We start from the raw sequence: 15,610 nt of genomic DNA, 5'->3' as shown, positions 1-15,610 counted from the left end.
ATTGGGATATCCATCATCTTAAATATTTATCTTTTCTTTATGCCAGGAACATTCGAATCATTCTCTTCTAGTGATTTTGAAATGTACAATAGATTATTGTTAACTACAGTCACCCTACTGATCTATAGAACACTGGGTCCCATTTCTTCCATCTAACTGTACATTTCTACTCATTAACATGTCTTTATTTCCTCCACCCTTCCTGGCCTCCAGTAACCACCAATCTCATCTCTATTTTCATGAGATCCACTTTCAACTTTATTAACTGTATCTTTCTTTCTTATTGAAATTTTACATTTTAACTCTCTTGTTCATTGATTGCTTTTTTCTTTTTTTGAGATGGAGTCTGGAGTCTCGCTCTGTCGCCCAGGCTGGAGTGTAATGACGTGATCTTGGCTCACTGCAACCTCCGCCTCCCCGGTTCAAGCAATTCTCCTGACTTAGCCTCCTGTGCTCACTGCATGAGCTGGGATTACAGGAATGCATCACCACACCCGGCTAATTTTTTGTATTTTTAGTAGAAACGGGGTTCCACCATGTTGGTCAGGCTGGTTTTGAACTCCTGACCTCAGGTGATCCACCCATCTTGGCCTCCCAAAGTGCTGGGATTACAGGCGTGAGCCACCGAGCCCGGCCGTGCTTCTTTTTTTATATATAGTATTTCTGTTCTTGTTTCATGAGTCTGTTCTCTTAGCTCTCCAAGGATTTTTCCAGTTTTTAAGTTTTCTTCTGCTTTTCTTATTGTTTCCCCTGAGTTCCCCTCCCCTGCTTCCCCCCGCTCCGTTTTTTTTGTGTGTGTATTGTTGGAAGTTTTCCTCAAATGTTTGATCTTTGGCTGTCCATATTTAAGAATGAGGCATTAAGCAGAGGCAATTGGAAGCACAATTTGGGGCTTGTTGATCTATGGGCTTCACTCTGTGGCGACTGAAGCAAGCAGGATATTTTACTGGGTACACCCAAATATCAGAATCTGTAAATCTCACTGAAGGGACCGTCTGGTTTCTACAGAGAATTCTCCAATCTGTCTGGGGGATATCTGCATGGCCCCTGCTATAGAGGTTACAGCAGCAGGGTCAGGGGAGATGGTTGTGGAGCCACCGCTTGGTACATATGTTTTTACCCAGTCCCTTGTTTTCAGCTCAGTGCTCACTCCATCTTCAGCTGTGCCTGGTGTCCCTGAGTTGGTGCTTCTCAGATTCAGTTTCCCCAAAGAGTAAACCCTCTGCTGTGCTATGGGAGTTGGTGCCCGGCTAAAAAAGTTTGGGGAGGGGATTTGTAAGCTTAACTGCTTTATATACAGACTCCTAAATAATTTCTCTGTTCTCAGCTCTATGCCTTTTTCCTTCCATCTGAGCTATCTGGTCCCTCCATGTCCTGAACTTTTTTGGGGATAAGTAGAGTGAACTGTTAACTTTTCATTTCTATTATCTTTAAGCACTTAAGTGCCAGCTACCTCCACTCTGCCAAGTTGGTTACCACTCCATCTCCAAACTTTTTTTTTTTGTCATTGTTGTTGTTTTTGAGATAGGGTCTCACTCTGTCACTCAGGCTGGAGTGCAGTGGCATGATCATGGCTCACTGCAGCCTCAACCTCCTAGGCTGAAGCAATCTCCTCAGCCTCCCAAGTAGCTGGGACTACAGGTGTACACCACCACACGAGACTAGTTTTTTTTTTTTTTTTTTTTTTAAGTAGAGATGAGGTCTCTCTATGTTGCCCAGGCAGGTCTTGAACTTCTGGGCTCAAGCGATCCTCCTGCCTCTACCCCAAAGTGCTGAGATTACCGACATGAGCCACTGCACCCCGCCAACTTTTCCCATCTTAAAAAACAAAAACAAAAAACCTCTCTGTACCCTACATTTCCCTCTAGTACTGTCCCATTTTTCTTGCTCCTTAAGGTAGGCACAAAAGTGGTCCACCAAAGATATATTCACTTCGTAATCCCAGGAACCTGTGAATATTACCTTAATATGGCAAAAGATGTAATTAAGTTAAAGATCTTGAGAGAAGGGCCCACTTTAGAGGTGGGTCGTAAATGCCATTACAAGTGTCCTTGTAAGAGAGAGGAAGAGAAGGAGAACAGACACACAGAGAGGAGGAGGCAGTGTGATCTCCCAGGCACAGGCTGGAGTTATGCAGCTACGAGTCAAGGAGTGCCGATGGTCGCCTGAAGTTGGAAGAGGCACAGAATGGATTCTTCCCCAGAGTCTCTGTAGAGAGTGTGGCCTCCGCCAACACCTTGGTTTTAGCATCTGACCTCTAGAGCTGTGAGAGAATAAACCTCTGTTGTTTTAAGCCATCAGTTGCTGGTAATTATTATTATTATTTTTTGAGACAGAGTCTCACACTGTTGCCCAGGCTGGAGTGCAGTGGCGCGATCTCGGCTCACTGCAAGCTCCACCTTCTGGGTTCATGCCATTCTCCTGCCTCAGCCTCCCGAGGAGCTGGGACTACAGGCACCCGCCACCATCCCCGGCTAATTTTTATATTTATTAGTAGAGACGGGGTTTCACCATGTTGGCCAGGCTGGTCTCGAACTCCTGACCTTGTGATGTGCCCGCCTCAGCCTCCCAAAGTGCTGGGATTACAGGCATGAGCCACCACGCCCAGCCGTAGTTCGTTCATCTGTCTGCTGTAGTTCCTGTAGTTCTGTAGTTCCAGTTCCTGGAAGTTGAGGCTAGAGGCCCTGGCTTCTCTTTCTCCATCACGTTCATCACCTTCTGACTCAGAGCTTTCCTACTGTAGCTGTTTACATCTATTTGTCCTCACTAGGATGTAAATGAGCTCTATGAGGGCAGCAATATGTGTCAGTCTGGTTACCCTCTCTAGTCCAGTGTGTAACCAGCACATAGTAGCACTCAGCATGTGTCTGCAGAATAAATCAACCCATCATATTCAGTGACTTCATCAGTCTCAGTACTATTTAATATCTATTGAGAAATTGCTATAATAATTTACCCTGTTTCTTAGAATGTCACATTTTTTGAAACCTCAAAAGCCTGAAACTGTCTTTGTTCCATACTTGTACTTGAGGTTTTTCTGGGTATAGAGTTTCCCTCAGCAGCCTGAAGACGTGCGCCTTTGTTTTCTTCCTTTCTGCATGGCCATTGAGAGTCCAGATCTATTTCTAAGCTGAGCCAGTTGCACAACCAGGCGTTCTGTGTATGAGATCTGTTTGCTTCTCCCCAGCTCCGCTATTTCTGCTTCTTTATTGGGCAGAAGCTGATAGCTTGCTCTTTCATTTTCTAGGAACTCTGATCCCATTGTTAGACAATAAAGTGGAGATATTAATAGGGAGTGGGCAGAGTTGTAAAGATAAGCTATAGATGGCTCAAGCCTCATGGTAGGATGTTCTTGATAAATGATTATAATAGCTAACATTTACTGAATTCTTGTAATAATCAGAGTAATTTAATCAGCACCATGCTAAGCACTTTACATGTTCTCTATAATTTAGTCCAATAGCTCTTTGAGATAGGAACTATTACTCTATTGACTCTACCCAGTAGACACTGCCAGAGCCAGGCACAGAGTCCAGGCAGCCTGACTCCAGAGCTGAGCTGGAAACCGCTCTGTCTGCTGAATGGCCTCCTCTATTCCTACCAGACAAGCCCTGAACCTTGGCTTCCTCACCTGCCAAAGCAAGGCCTGGGATCCTGAATGGGGGTAGGGAATGAGCCTGTGCAGCAACCCCTCCATTCATTCGGCACATACTTACTGGATGAGCGCTTCAGTGGCAAGTATTTAAGGATATAAATGTTGGTGGGGTGCGGTAGCTCACACCTGTACTCTCAGCACTTTGGGAGGCCGAGGCGGGCGGATCACCTGAGGTCAAGAGTTTAAGACCAGCCTGGCCAACATGGTGAAACCCCGTCTCTACTAAAAATACAAAAATTAGCCAGATGTGGTGGCTCACGCCTGTAATCCCAGCTACTTGGGAGGCTGAGGCACAAGAATCACTTGAATCCTGGAGGTGGAGGTTGCAGTGAGCTGAGATCGCGCCACTGCACTCCAACCTTAGTGACAGAGTGAGACTCTGTCTCCAAAAATAATAATAATAATTGTGTATATATATATATATATAAATGTCAAAAAACAATGACGTTTATTTTCTTTCCTAGATCTCTGCCATCCCGAGATCATCACTCCTAGCCTCCTCTGGAAACTCTCTGAGAGTTGGGGAATTGTCTCTTTTATAAGAGGCCTACACAGGCACGAGGTCATACTTGGGCAGTTTTCGGCTTTGTGAAAATCTCTCAGATTGCACCGCACAGTATACAACTGATGAACCAGACAACCACAGTCGTTCTTTGGATTGCATTTTCTCCTGAGATATCAGACGCATTTCACCAGGGCCACAGAAAGAAAAATGAAGACCAAGATACCGTGACAAATGCCAACTACCTCGTAAGTGCAGATATTTTCAGTTATCTAGGTAGCTAGAGCTTTGCATAGGTAATACCCTTTTCTACTAAAATTAACCAAAACACACACATTCCAGGGCTCCTGAGTGATTTTTTTTATATATATATGTATATTTAAGTATATATACATATATGTATGTATAATTATATGTATATGTATACATTTATATATGTATATAACATATATATATTTTAAAAATATATATATCGTATATGTGTGTGTGTGTGTGTGTGTGTATATATATATATAAAAAATAGAGATGGGGGTCTTGCTATGTTGCCCAAGCTGGTCTCAAACTCCTGGGCTCAAGCCTAGATGATTTTTTTTTTTTTTTTTGTGAGACGGAGTCTCGCTCTGCCACCCAGGCTGGAGTGCAGTGGCACAATCTCGGCTCACTGCAAGCTCCGCCTCCCGGGTTCACGCCATTCTCCTGCCTCAGCCTCCCAAGTAGCTGGGACTACAGGCGCCCACCACCATGCCTAGCTAATTTTTTGTATTTTTCATTAGAGATGGGGTTTCACTGTGTTAGCCAGAATGGTCTCGATCTCCTGACCTTGTGATCCGCCTGCCTTGGCCTCCCAAAGTGTTGGGATTACAGGCGTGAGCCACCACGCCCGGCCAAGCATGGACGATTTTTAAAATTTTTATAATTTTATTCTTTGTATAGTCCCAGCCTTGTTTCTTGTAACAGAATGTGTTAAAGTAACATTAACTTTTGGTTGGGTGCCGTGGCTCATGCCTGTAATCCTAGCACTTTGGGAGGCTGAGGCGGGCAGATCACTGGAGGTCAGGCATTTGAGAACAGCCTGGCCAACATGGTGAAACTCCATCTCTACTAAAAATACAAAAATTAGCCAGATGTGGTGGTGCACACCTGTAATCCCAGCTACTAAGGAGGCTGAGGCAGGAGAATTGATAGAGCTCGGAAGGTGGAGGTTGCAGTGAGGAGAGATCATGCCACTGCACTCCAGCCTGGGTGACAGAGGGAGACTCCATCTCAAACAAAAAACAAAACAAAACAAAACAAACAAAAAAACAAGTAACATTAACTTTTGGTTAAAATGCATTCTTGGTTGGTCCAATTAATTCATTCAGCAAACAGTGAGCACTTATCGTGTGCCCTCTGGGAATGCAAAAAATGTGTAAAACCGGGCTCTTGGCCTTGACCTTTTTTTTTTTTTCTTTTTGAGACAGGGTCTCACTCTGTCACCCAGGCTGGAATGTAGTGGCACAATCTCGGCTTATTGCAGCCTCCACCTCCCAGGTTCAAGCAATTCTCCTGCCTCTGCCTCCCAGGTAGCTGGGATTACAGGCATGTGCCACCACACCTGGCTAATTCTTGTATTTTTAGTGGAGACAGGGTTTCACCACGTTGGCCAGGCTTGTCTCAAACTGCTGACCTCAGGTGATCCACCTGAGCCTTGGCCTCCCAAAGTGTTGAGCTTACAGGCGTGAGCCACCATGCCCAGCCCAGAGCAGAGAGAATCTTAAAGAAACTAGCAGGATATGAGCCTAGGGCCAGACTGGGGAGGGAGCCTCAAAGGCAGGATTAAGGAATTGCGACTCTGTTCTGTAGGTGACAGGGAAGATGATGCCATCAGATCTGTGCTTCACATAGAGAAGTCCGGCTTCGAGATGGAGTCACCGGGGCATGGTGTGCGGGCAGTCAGTAAAGTGGAGATGTGATTACTAGATCATTATGGTAAGTAGTTCAGGCCTGGCAAGGTGGCTCAAGCCTGAAATGCCAACACTTTGAGAGGCCGAGGCAGGAGGATTGCTTGAGTCCAAGAGTTCCAGACTGGCCTGAGCAACAGAGTGAGACCCCATCTCTACAAAAACAAACAAAATTAGCTGGGCATGGTGGCATATGCCAGTAGTTGAAGCTACTCAGGAGGCTGAGGTGGGAGGATCACTTGAGCCTGGGAGATTGAGGCTGTAGTGAGCCTTGATCGCACCACTGCACTCCAGCCTGGGTGACAGAGCAAGACCCTGTCTCAAACACACACACACACACACACACACACATACACTCTTACACACACACACACAAAATAAATAAATAGTTCAGGGTAGAGAGGATGAGGTTATGAATTACAGCGGAGAGAGGAGGAATAAAAACAAGACTTGAGAGAGTATTAAAAGTCCCATTTAACAGAATTGGCTGATTAATGTGAATGGATGGTGAGGAATGAGGCGCCAGGCGCATGGATAGCAGTAGCTGACGTGAAATGCTTACTCTGCATTAGGCGTGTTACACACATTATCTCACTTAATCCCACAACCACAATTGTATTACTATCCACATTTTATAGGTGGCATTGAAGCCCGTCAGAGTGGTCAATCGAAACGACATAGCTAGTATGTGTTGGTAGTAAGTGGTGGTGTGAGGAGGGTTTGGACCTATGTGGTAGCTCTACCAGCTGGCTGGGTCTTCAGTGCCATGTGATTGGGAGGTGAAGCGACCGCCCTAGTCAGCAGTGAATGAATGGCCAATTCGGGCCAGAAGCCTGCTGGAACCATCTTCTGCTCCGGAGAGCTCACAGTTAGGTGGCTCTGATGCCACATCGGCCATAGGTGTGTTATGTTTGCCCCAAAGAATATTTTAAGACCATGTTTAGAATTAATTGGTACCTTTTTAAAATGCAGAGATTCACATTAAAGAGTGAGTTTCTGGCTTTTCTTGGAAAATGAGAAGATCTGGCCACACTGGGCCCATATAGGAACTGGAGTTGCCTCTCTCTGTTTCCTTCAGCTGGGGCCTGTGCCCCCCTGTTGGCCAGGCACCACTGGCCTGCCTGGGGTCCCTGCCACCTCCGCAGGCACCTGGGTCTGCCTTTCTGCTGTTCTGTCACGAGGTGTGCCACTCAGCTTGGCTTTGAAGCCAGGCTGTGTTTGTGCATTGAATGCACGCCAAGCCCAGGCCTCCACTGATGACTAAATACCTTTTCTGAATTGTAGGCAATATAAGATAAAAACATGCTGCGGGAAGTGAGAAAAACTACATGCCCCCCCATGCTGAGTGCCCACAGGAGGCGCACGGGTAGTGCAGGAAAAAGGCAAATGGCCATAGTTCCTGAAACCAGCATAAATTAAAACAAAATACAAATCATACCCTGGCAAATGGCAAGTAACAGCCTATTGCCAGTATGCGAATCACGTTGTGATTTTTTAAAATTTGTTTTGTAATAAATAATTTGTTTGAATTTTGAGCTGCGTACTTTGGACATATGATAAGGAAGCTGTGGGGGAAGATTGTGTGTGTGTGTGTGCACACACGCGCACCTGTGCATGTTTGTTTATGGGGGTGTGGACCACAGTTTACAAAGCTTGGAGTTTTCTATAGAAATTCAATTTCAGAGTCTGGGTGCAGTGGCTCACACCTATAATCCCAGCACTTTAGGACACCGAGGTGGGCAGATTGCTCGAGTCCAGGAGTTTGAGAGCAGCCTAGGTAAATGGCAAAACCCCGTCTCTGCAAAATATACAAAAATTAGAGGGCCCTGGTGGCCCACGCCTGTAGTCCCAGCTACTCGGGAAGCTGGTGTGGGAGGATCACTTGAGCCCGGGAGCCGAGATTGTGCTACTATGCTCCAGCCTGGGTGACAGAGCGAGACCATGAAAAAAAAAAAAAAAAAAGGAAAAAAGGAAGGAAGGAAGAAAGGAAGGAAAGAAGGAAAGAAACAAACTTCACTTTCAGAACATTTTTTCAAGACCAGCCTGGCCAACATGGTGAAACCCCATCTCTATTAAAAATACAAAACTTAGCCAGGCATGGTGGCGGGTGCCTGTAATTCCAGCTACTTAGGAGGCCAAGGCAGGAGAATCACTTGAACCCAGGAAGCGGAGGTTGCAGTGAGCCAAGATTGCACCTTTGTGCTCCGGCCTGGGTGACAAGAGTGAAATTCGGTCTCAAAAAAAAAAGAACATTTTAATAAACTTTTATGATTAAAGGGTGAAAACATGTTTCTGTACCATAACGTTCAAATGTGAGGCCCACACTGGCAAACAGGTATTTATCTGTATTAAATATTATGTTCCATTTAAAGTATAACAATAATTCTCCGTGCCCATGGTCAGGTTGGGCAAATGACCACATTTCATGCTTGTGTGAGTTTTTGTTTGCAATCTGTATACTGCCCTTAGAGATACAGGTTCAAACAGGTGCAGGAAGCAGAGCTGCCAGCAAAGTGCAGGAGTCGACTCTTTTTCTTTTCTTTTCTTGCTTTTTTTTTTTTTTTTTTTTTTTTTAGCCAGAGTCTTGCTCTGTCACCCAGGCTGGAGTGCAGTGGCTTGATCTCAGCTCACTGCAACCTCCACCTCCCGGGTTCAAGCAATTCTCCTGCCTCAGCCTCCCAAGTAGCTGGGAATACAGGTGTCTGCCACCATGCCCGGCTAATTTTTGTATTTTTAGTAGAGATGGGGTTTCACCATGTTGTCCAGGCTTGTCTCAAACTCCTGACCTCAGGTGATCCACCTGCCTTGGCCTCCCAAAGTGCTGGGGTTACAGGTGTGAGCCACCGCGCTCAGCCTCTAGACTCTTAATCTATGTTCTTTGAGTTACACCTGACAACTTTCCATCACACCTGGAAGCCTGGCTCAGGAACTGGAGGAAGGCAGCCAGTGCTGGCCAGGAATTTCTCAGAGGCCACTGGACAGTATTATGGAGTGGCCCCTGCCCCTCAGAGGCTCACTGTCCATAGCACAGGGGTCATCCATCCTGTCAGACCATGCTGACCCCACTCACGAGAGGCTAGCCCTGCAAGTTCTCCCCTGGGAATAGGAAGTAATTGTGCGAGGTTTGCATGGCAGGTCAGCTTGGTCTTGGGAGCTATTTCTACACAAATCACGTGGGGCTCACAAGGCCATGCTCTGCTGCTCCCTGGACTCTGGCCCTTGTCCTGCGTGTCCTCCTTCCTCTGGTCCTCAGAGACTCCCCGTTCCCTGCCATGTGCACACTTAGGGTGGGACCGGGATGTGCACTGTAGCCAGTTCTGTTCTTGTTTGTGTTGCTCAGAATCCATTGTTTCTTACTGATGCAGATCAGTGCCTAATACTAGGTGTCTAGCACCATGCTGGGAGCCAGGGATACAACAGACAGGTGCCTCCCTGGGGGATAAGTGGAGCACACGCAGTTAATAATCAGTGAACTGGGTAGCGCTTCGTTACAGGCCTCTCACAACTGGTATTTTATCTCCATCATATTGTAATTTCGTTTTTGTGGTGTGACCTAAAAAGCCTTGGCTCCTCAAAAGATCTGGCCAAGTTCATAGTAAAGTTATTATTCCTTTAACAAATGCATTCATTTAACAATATTTATTAAGCACCTATTATTTGTCAGGTACCGTTCCAGATGTCAGGATTATAACAGAGAACAAAACTGACAAATAGCACTGTTCTCTTGGTGCTTACATTGTTGTGGAAGGAGACAAAAAGAAATAATGTCAATATAATATGTCCTAAGAATTTTAAAGAAAAACTCAAGCAGGGTAAGGGAGAGAGAATGACGATGGGGAGGAGGGCCGCTCTTTGAGGAAGGCCCTTCTGGTGACCCTTGAAGCAGAGCCCAGCAAGAGGGGAGGGGGAAGCTGTGGTTTGGAGGAAGTCTTTTCATAGCGGGGAGCCTCAAGGGCAGAGCCCCCGAGGGGGAGTGTGCCCTACCTGTTGGAAGGAAGCCACTGATCTGCAATCCTGTTTTCCTCGTCTGCAAATTAATGGGCTTGTTGGGAGGGACAAATGAAATCATTTATATGAAAACATTTATGTCAACTGTAGAACACTCTATAAAAGTTATTCTCTTTATGTTGACTTCATCAAGTATTTGCAGTGTCTAAATCAGGAATGATCATAATGATTATATTACAATTCTGCCCTTTCATTTTTTTATTGAGGTGAAATGCATATAACATATAATTAATCATTCTATAGCATACAATTCAGTGGCATTTGGTGCATTCACAATGTTGTGCAACCACCACCGCTTTCTATTTAAAAACCTTTTTCATCATCCCCACCTTTTCTTTCTTTTTTCTTTTTAAAATAGAGATGGTGTCTCCCTACATTGCCCAAGCTGGATTAGAACACTTGGGCTCAAGTGATCCTCCAACCTCAGTCTCCTGAGTAGCTGGGATTATAGGCACTCACCACTGTGCCTGGCCTTTCATTTTTATTTTATTTTATTTTATTAATTATTATTATTATTTAGAGACAGGATCTCACTCTGTCGCCCAGGCTGGAATGCAGTGGTGTGATCATGGTTCCCTGCGGCTTCCACCTGCTGGGCTCAAGCAATCCTCCCACCTCAGCCTCCCAAATAGCTGAAACTACAGACATACGCCACAGTGCCTGGCTAATTTTTGTATTTTTTGCAGAGCCGTGGTTTCACCTTGTTGCCCAGGCTGGTCTTGAACTCCTGGGCCTAAGTGATCCTCCTACCTTGGCTTCCTCCAATGCTGGTATTACAGGCGTGAGTCACTGTGCCTGGCCTTTTTTATTTTTATTTTTTGACACAGAATCTCACTCTGTCACCAGGTAGGACAGTGGTGCAATCTCGGCTCACTGCAACCTCTGCCTCCCAGGGTTAAGAGATTCTTATGCCTCAGTCTCCTCAGTAGCTGGGGTTACAGGTGCACACCACCACGCCCAGTTAATTTTTTTCTATTTTTAGTAGAGACAGGGTTTTACCATGTTGGCCCCACTGGTCTCGAACTCCTGGCCTCAAGTGATTCACCTACCTCGGCCTCCCAAAGTGCTAGGATTACAGGAATGAGCCACTGCACCTGGCCTTTGGCCTCATTTTAATTTTTATTTATTTATTTATTTATATTTATATATATATATATATTTTTGAGACGGAGTCTCGCTCTGTAGCCCAGGCTGGAGTCCAGTGGCGCGATCTCGGCTCACTGCAAGCTCCGCCTCCCAGGTTCACACCATTCTCCTGCAGTCAGCCTCCCGAGTAGCTGGGACTACAGGCGCCTGCCACCACGCCCGGCTAATTTTTTTTGTATTTTTAGTAGAGACGGGGTTTCACCATGTTAGCCAGGATGATCTCGATCTCCTGACCTCGTGATCCGCCCGCCTCGGCTTCCCAAAGTGCTGGGATTACAGGCGTGAGCCACCGCGCCCGGCGCCGCATTTTTAATAGTCACTTGAGATACCATTCTGGAAATAGGATTTCCCCCCGTATCTGACTTTGTCCTTTCTGTTTCTGCCTAGCCTCCAGCTCCTAGGCTTCATCCATGTATTTTTCCAACAGCGATTTATTGAGCACCTACTGTGTGGGAGGCACTGTGCTAGGCAGATTCTGGAGACACAACAATGACAGTGACAGGGAGGTCCCTGCATCCCCAGGACTCACAGTGTAGTGGGGGATTTAGACAGTGAATGGATAATTGCCGGAAAACTAAATTATGATACATGCTTATAAGAAAAAATGTTTTGAAAATTATGTTAAATACATTTGTGGAGTTATCGAAGCTACTGGAAGAGAGACGCCACTCTCAGAACAACATGACTCTGGTTTTATAACTGTGCTCCTAGTTCAGACACGGGGGACAAAGATGACCTCGGGGAGGCGACCTGGATTTTGCTGGGGCCTAAGCAGCGAGGCCGGCCCAGGAAGAAACAGCGGTGCTTCCTTCATTTGCTCCTGGTCACCCTCTGAGGTGTGCAAGGGTAGATAGTGTTGCCATCGCTCCCATTTGAGAGATGTGGAAACTGAGGCTTGGCCAGGCGTGCTTGCCACCTGGAGGGGCTGACGTCTGATACTTGCTTTAGCCAACGGTCAAAGCGTTTGTCCGATAGGGGGCAGCGGCGCGCCAGGCTGGAAGGAGAGCGGCATCCGCGCGCGCGGCGCTCCCGGCGTTCCAGGAGGGGGCGCTGCTGATCCGGCCTCGGATCGCCGCTCCCGCCCCGGCCTTGCCCCGCCGCCCTGCCCCACCCCCCGCCCGGAGCCCGGCACTCGTGACCTCGCCAGCTCTCAGCTCCCTCGGGCGATTTCGTGCACGCTAATGTGCGCCTCTGTGTTTTCCTAAATGTTGGTTTCTTCATCAAGCGGCGGAATAACGCATCAGGGCAGGTGACCCACGTCACCGGGGTGATGCACTGGTGCTCGCCGGGGCGGGCGCTGTGCCTGCGGGAGCCGCGCGGCCGGCGCGGTGTCGGGGCGCCTCATGGGGGCCGAGCCGCGCCCGCACGTCCCTCAGGTAGGCGCGACCAGAGTTTCTTTAGACAGGATGACCTGGCAGCGTTTCCACCCCACCCACGGCGAGTTTCGCTTTCCTAATGTGGTTAAAAAGTGCGTTCTATCTGAAGTAGGGTGGTTGAACAGGTTTCAACATTTTACTTAATTTTTTGTTTGTTTTAGATTTCTTCCTTCTGGTGGGTCTCTTTCTTTTTCTGTCAAGAAGATGTTCATAACTGTCCTCTTTGGCATTTGTTCAAAGTCCAGTTCTAATAGCTTTTGGACTGTGGTTTAATTTTAACCGTAAAGCATTCTTTTGGAATAATTGCTTTTGAATCTGCGAAGAGCCAGCTGGATACAAGGCCATAAACACCCCCCTGCGGGGAATGTACAGGCTTTAAGTTACGTTTTTTTACCACTAGCATTTCTCTTTATCTTTTTTCTTTCTTTTTTTAGAGACAGGGTCTGGCTCTGTTGCCCAGGCTGGAGTTCAGTGGTACAATCAGAGCTCACTGCAGCCTCATCCTCCTGGGCTCCAGAGATCCTCCCATCTCAGCCTCCCGAGTAGCTAGCTGGGACCACAGGCACGCATCACTGGCTAATTTTTTTTTTTTTTTTTTTAGAGACAGGGTGTTGCTGTGTTGCCCAGGCTGATCTCAAACTCCTGGTCTCAAGTGATCCTCCTGCCTCAGCCTCCCAAAGTGCTGGAATTACAGGCCTGAGCCACCATGCCTGGCCTAGCATATCTCTTTTTTTAAAAAAAGGAGACTGATGGGGGTTGGGGGGATGCAAATTGTGAGTAGATAGGTGGGATTGGAGGAGAGTTTGAACATCTGCTTTAATCAACTAAGTGGTGTCTTAGAGCTGTCCTGCAGGCAACCATGTGGCCTCAGATTTCTGGGACAATCTCAATTTCTGGGACAGAGGACTGGCCCACTGGCCCTTTGTTAGGCTACGCATCAGACCACCACCAATTTCCAGTTCTGAAATTGTGGTCACCAGAGAGACCTATCAGCAGCCATAGACATTATCTCCTTGGGAATGACTGGACCCAGGCAGCCAGGCAGAGCTGGGGTCCCCAGAGCTCCTGGCACTAGCCGGAATATTTCCAGTTCCTCTTCTTCCCTTACAGCACAAGTCCTTTGGTAATCATTGCTCGTATTTGTAGAACCTTAGAGAATTTTGGATGTAGCAGGACAGAAATTGGTTGCCTACCATTTTGTGGCTTGGGTGGCATACATCTTGTTTGGCAATTAAAAAAAAAAAAGATGAGAAGAAAATGGGATATGCAATGGAGACCAATTCAAGAAAAAGTGATTTATGCCAGTCCTAGCTGAGGCAGATGAATTTGGGAAGACTTACTCGTTTTCTAGAAATAGTCTTCACTTGACCAGAGATTCATACTTGGGCGTATTTAAATACAGAGCTCTTCGGGAGCATTTGACTAGAAGGACAGAAAACCAGAGACTAATTAACCAGTTGTTATCAGCGGGAAATCCGTTTTTGTTTGTTTGTTTGTTTGTTTTCTTTTTGAGACGGAGTCTCGCTCTGTCGCCAGGCTGCAGTGGAGTGGCGTGATTTTGGCTCACTGTGCAATCTCTGCCTCCTGGGTTCAAACCATTCTCCTGCCTCAGCCTTCCAAGTAGCTGGGATTACAGGTGCACTCCAGCACACCCAGCTAATTTTTGTATTTTTAGTAGAGACGGGGTTTCACCATGTTGGCCAGGATGGTCTCAATCTCCTGATCTGGTGATCTGCCTGCCTTGGCCTCCCAAAGTGCTGGGATTATAGGCGTGAGCCACTGCGCCAGGCCAAGAGATCAGTCTTACATGAAAATCAAGGGTTCAGTTACCCAGTGGGTCAGTAAGAGATGAGGCTTTCATTTAGAAAAATCGGAGCCTGAGGCCGGGCACGGTGGCTCACGCCTGTAATTCCAACACTTTTGGAGGCCAAGGCAGGTGGATCACGAGGTCAGGAGTTCAAGACCAGCCTCGCCAAGATGGTGAAACCCTGTCTCTACTAAAAATACAAACATTAGCTGGGCGCAGTGGCAGGCAGCTGTAATCCCAGCTACTTGGGAGGCTGAGGCAGGAGAATCGCTTGAACCTGGGGGGCAGAGATTGTGCCACTGCACTCCAGCCTGGATGACAGAGTGAGACTCCATCTCAAAAAAAAAAATTAAATTAAAAATAAAAGTAGAAAAATTGGAGCCTGTGCAGCTCTCCTGAGGGCAGATGCATAAAGCTGGGTGCGCCCCTCCAGCCTGCTGGGTCCCACAGAAGCTCAAGAGGCAGGGGCCATGTCTTTCACCACTTGTCACTGCTATAATTCCCTGTTTAGAACTCTCAGTGAGTGTCAGATCAACACATTCATCCACCATATCCCGTGTGTAAAGAACAATCCATCACTCCTGACCTAATCCAGCACAGAACAGAACTTCTGGAAGAGGACTAAAGAAGAGAAAGAGTGGAAGTGTCACATGCCCAGAGGAAAATAGATGCGACAGAGATGAATAAAACAAAACAAAACAAAAGGAAGAAAGCCAAGCTAATCTGGGAGTTCCATCATGGCTAAGAACGCATCTTTGTTTTGTCACGCGGTTTCTAGCCCAGCTCAGACCTGGGCTGCGGCACCTCAGGCATCTCCTTTCATCTCTCGGCTTTTCTCCTGGCTCCCGGGCGCTTCTCGAGACTTTTTGGACCTGGACTGGTCCATGGCAGAACACCTCTTTCCTGAGTCCTCCCTATGCACCTGCCCAAAGCGGGGGATTGGGGTGGCACTCTCCAAGATGCCAGGCTCCTCAAATGGAGCCATCACCCCCTAGGCTGTACTTGGCATTGTCTCCAAGGAGCCTGGGGAGGTAACCGGTTGGGGACTGATTCACTTGGGAGGGAGGGAGCCAGTGCAGATTGCAGATGCTATCTAGTCGGGCCAAGTCAACCTGGGGAAGGGCAGGTCTGTGTCTCAACTGGTTTAGGGGTGGGAGAGTGGGATTGGAACTTTTA

At 47.1% G+C, this 15,610-nt stretch overlaps 1 protein-coding gene across 3 annotated transcripts in view; it reads left to right on the top strand.

The window, feature by feature from the left end:
* The window catches only part of LOC107967120 (uncharacterized), a 44,995-nt gene that overhangs the window by 3,358 nt on the left and 26,027 nt on the right, over positions 1-15,610 (top strand). For 2 of the 3 annotated variants that reach the window (XM_024347263.3, XM_063783096.1), the window contains exons 2-3: positions 4,120-4,405; positions 6,000-6,125. The gene's annotated coding sequence lies outside the window, so the exon portion shown is untranslated. Of the gene's footprint in view, positions 1-4,119; positions 4,406-5,999; positions 6,126-7,381; positions 7,633-15,610 lie in introns of those variants that run through there. The other variant, XM_024347264.3, reaches the window with a different exon arrangement.

Source organism: Pan troglodytes, chromosome 9, assembly GCF_028858775.2.
Source record: "Pan troglodytes isolate AG18354 chromosome 9, NHGRI_mPanTro3-v2.0_pri, whole genome shotgun sequence".
Classification (NCBI taxonomy): domain Eukaryota; kingdom Metazoa; phylum Chordata; class Mammalia; order Primates; family Hominidae; genus Pan; species Pan troglodytes.
Note: the sequence above shows the minus strand (reverse complement) of the source record. Positions and strands in the feature narration are given on the sequence as shown.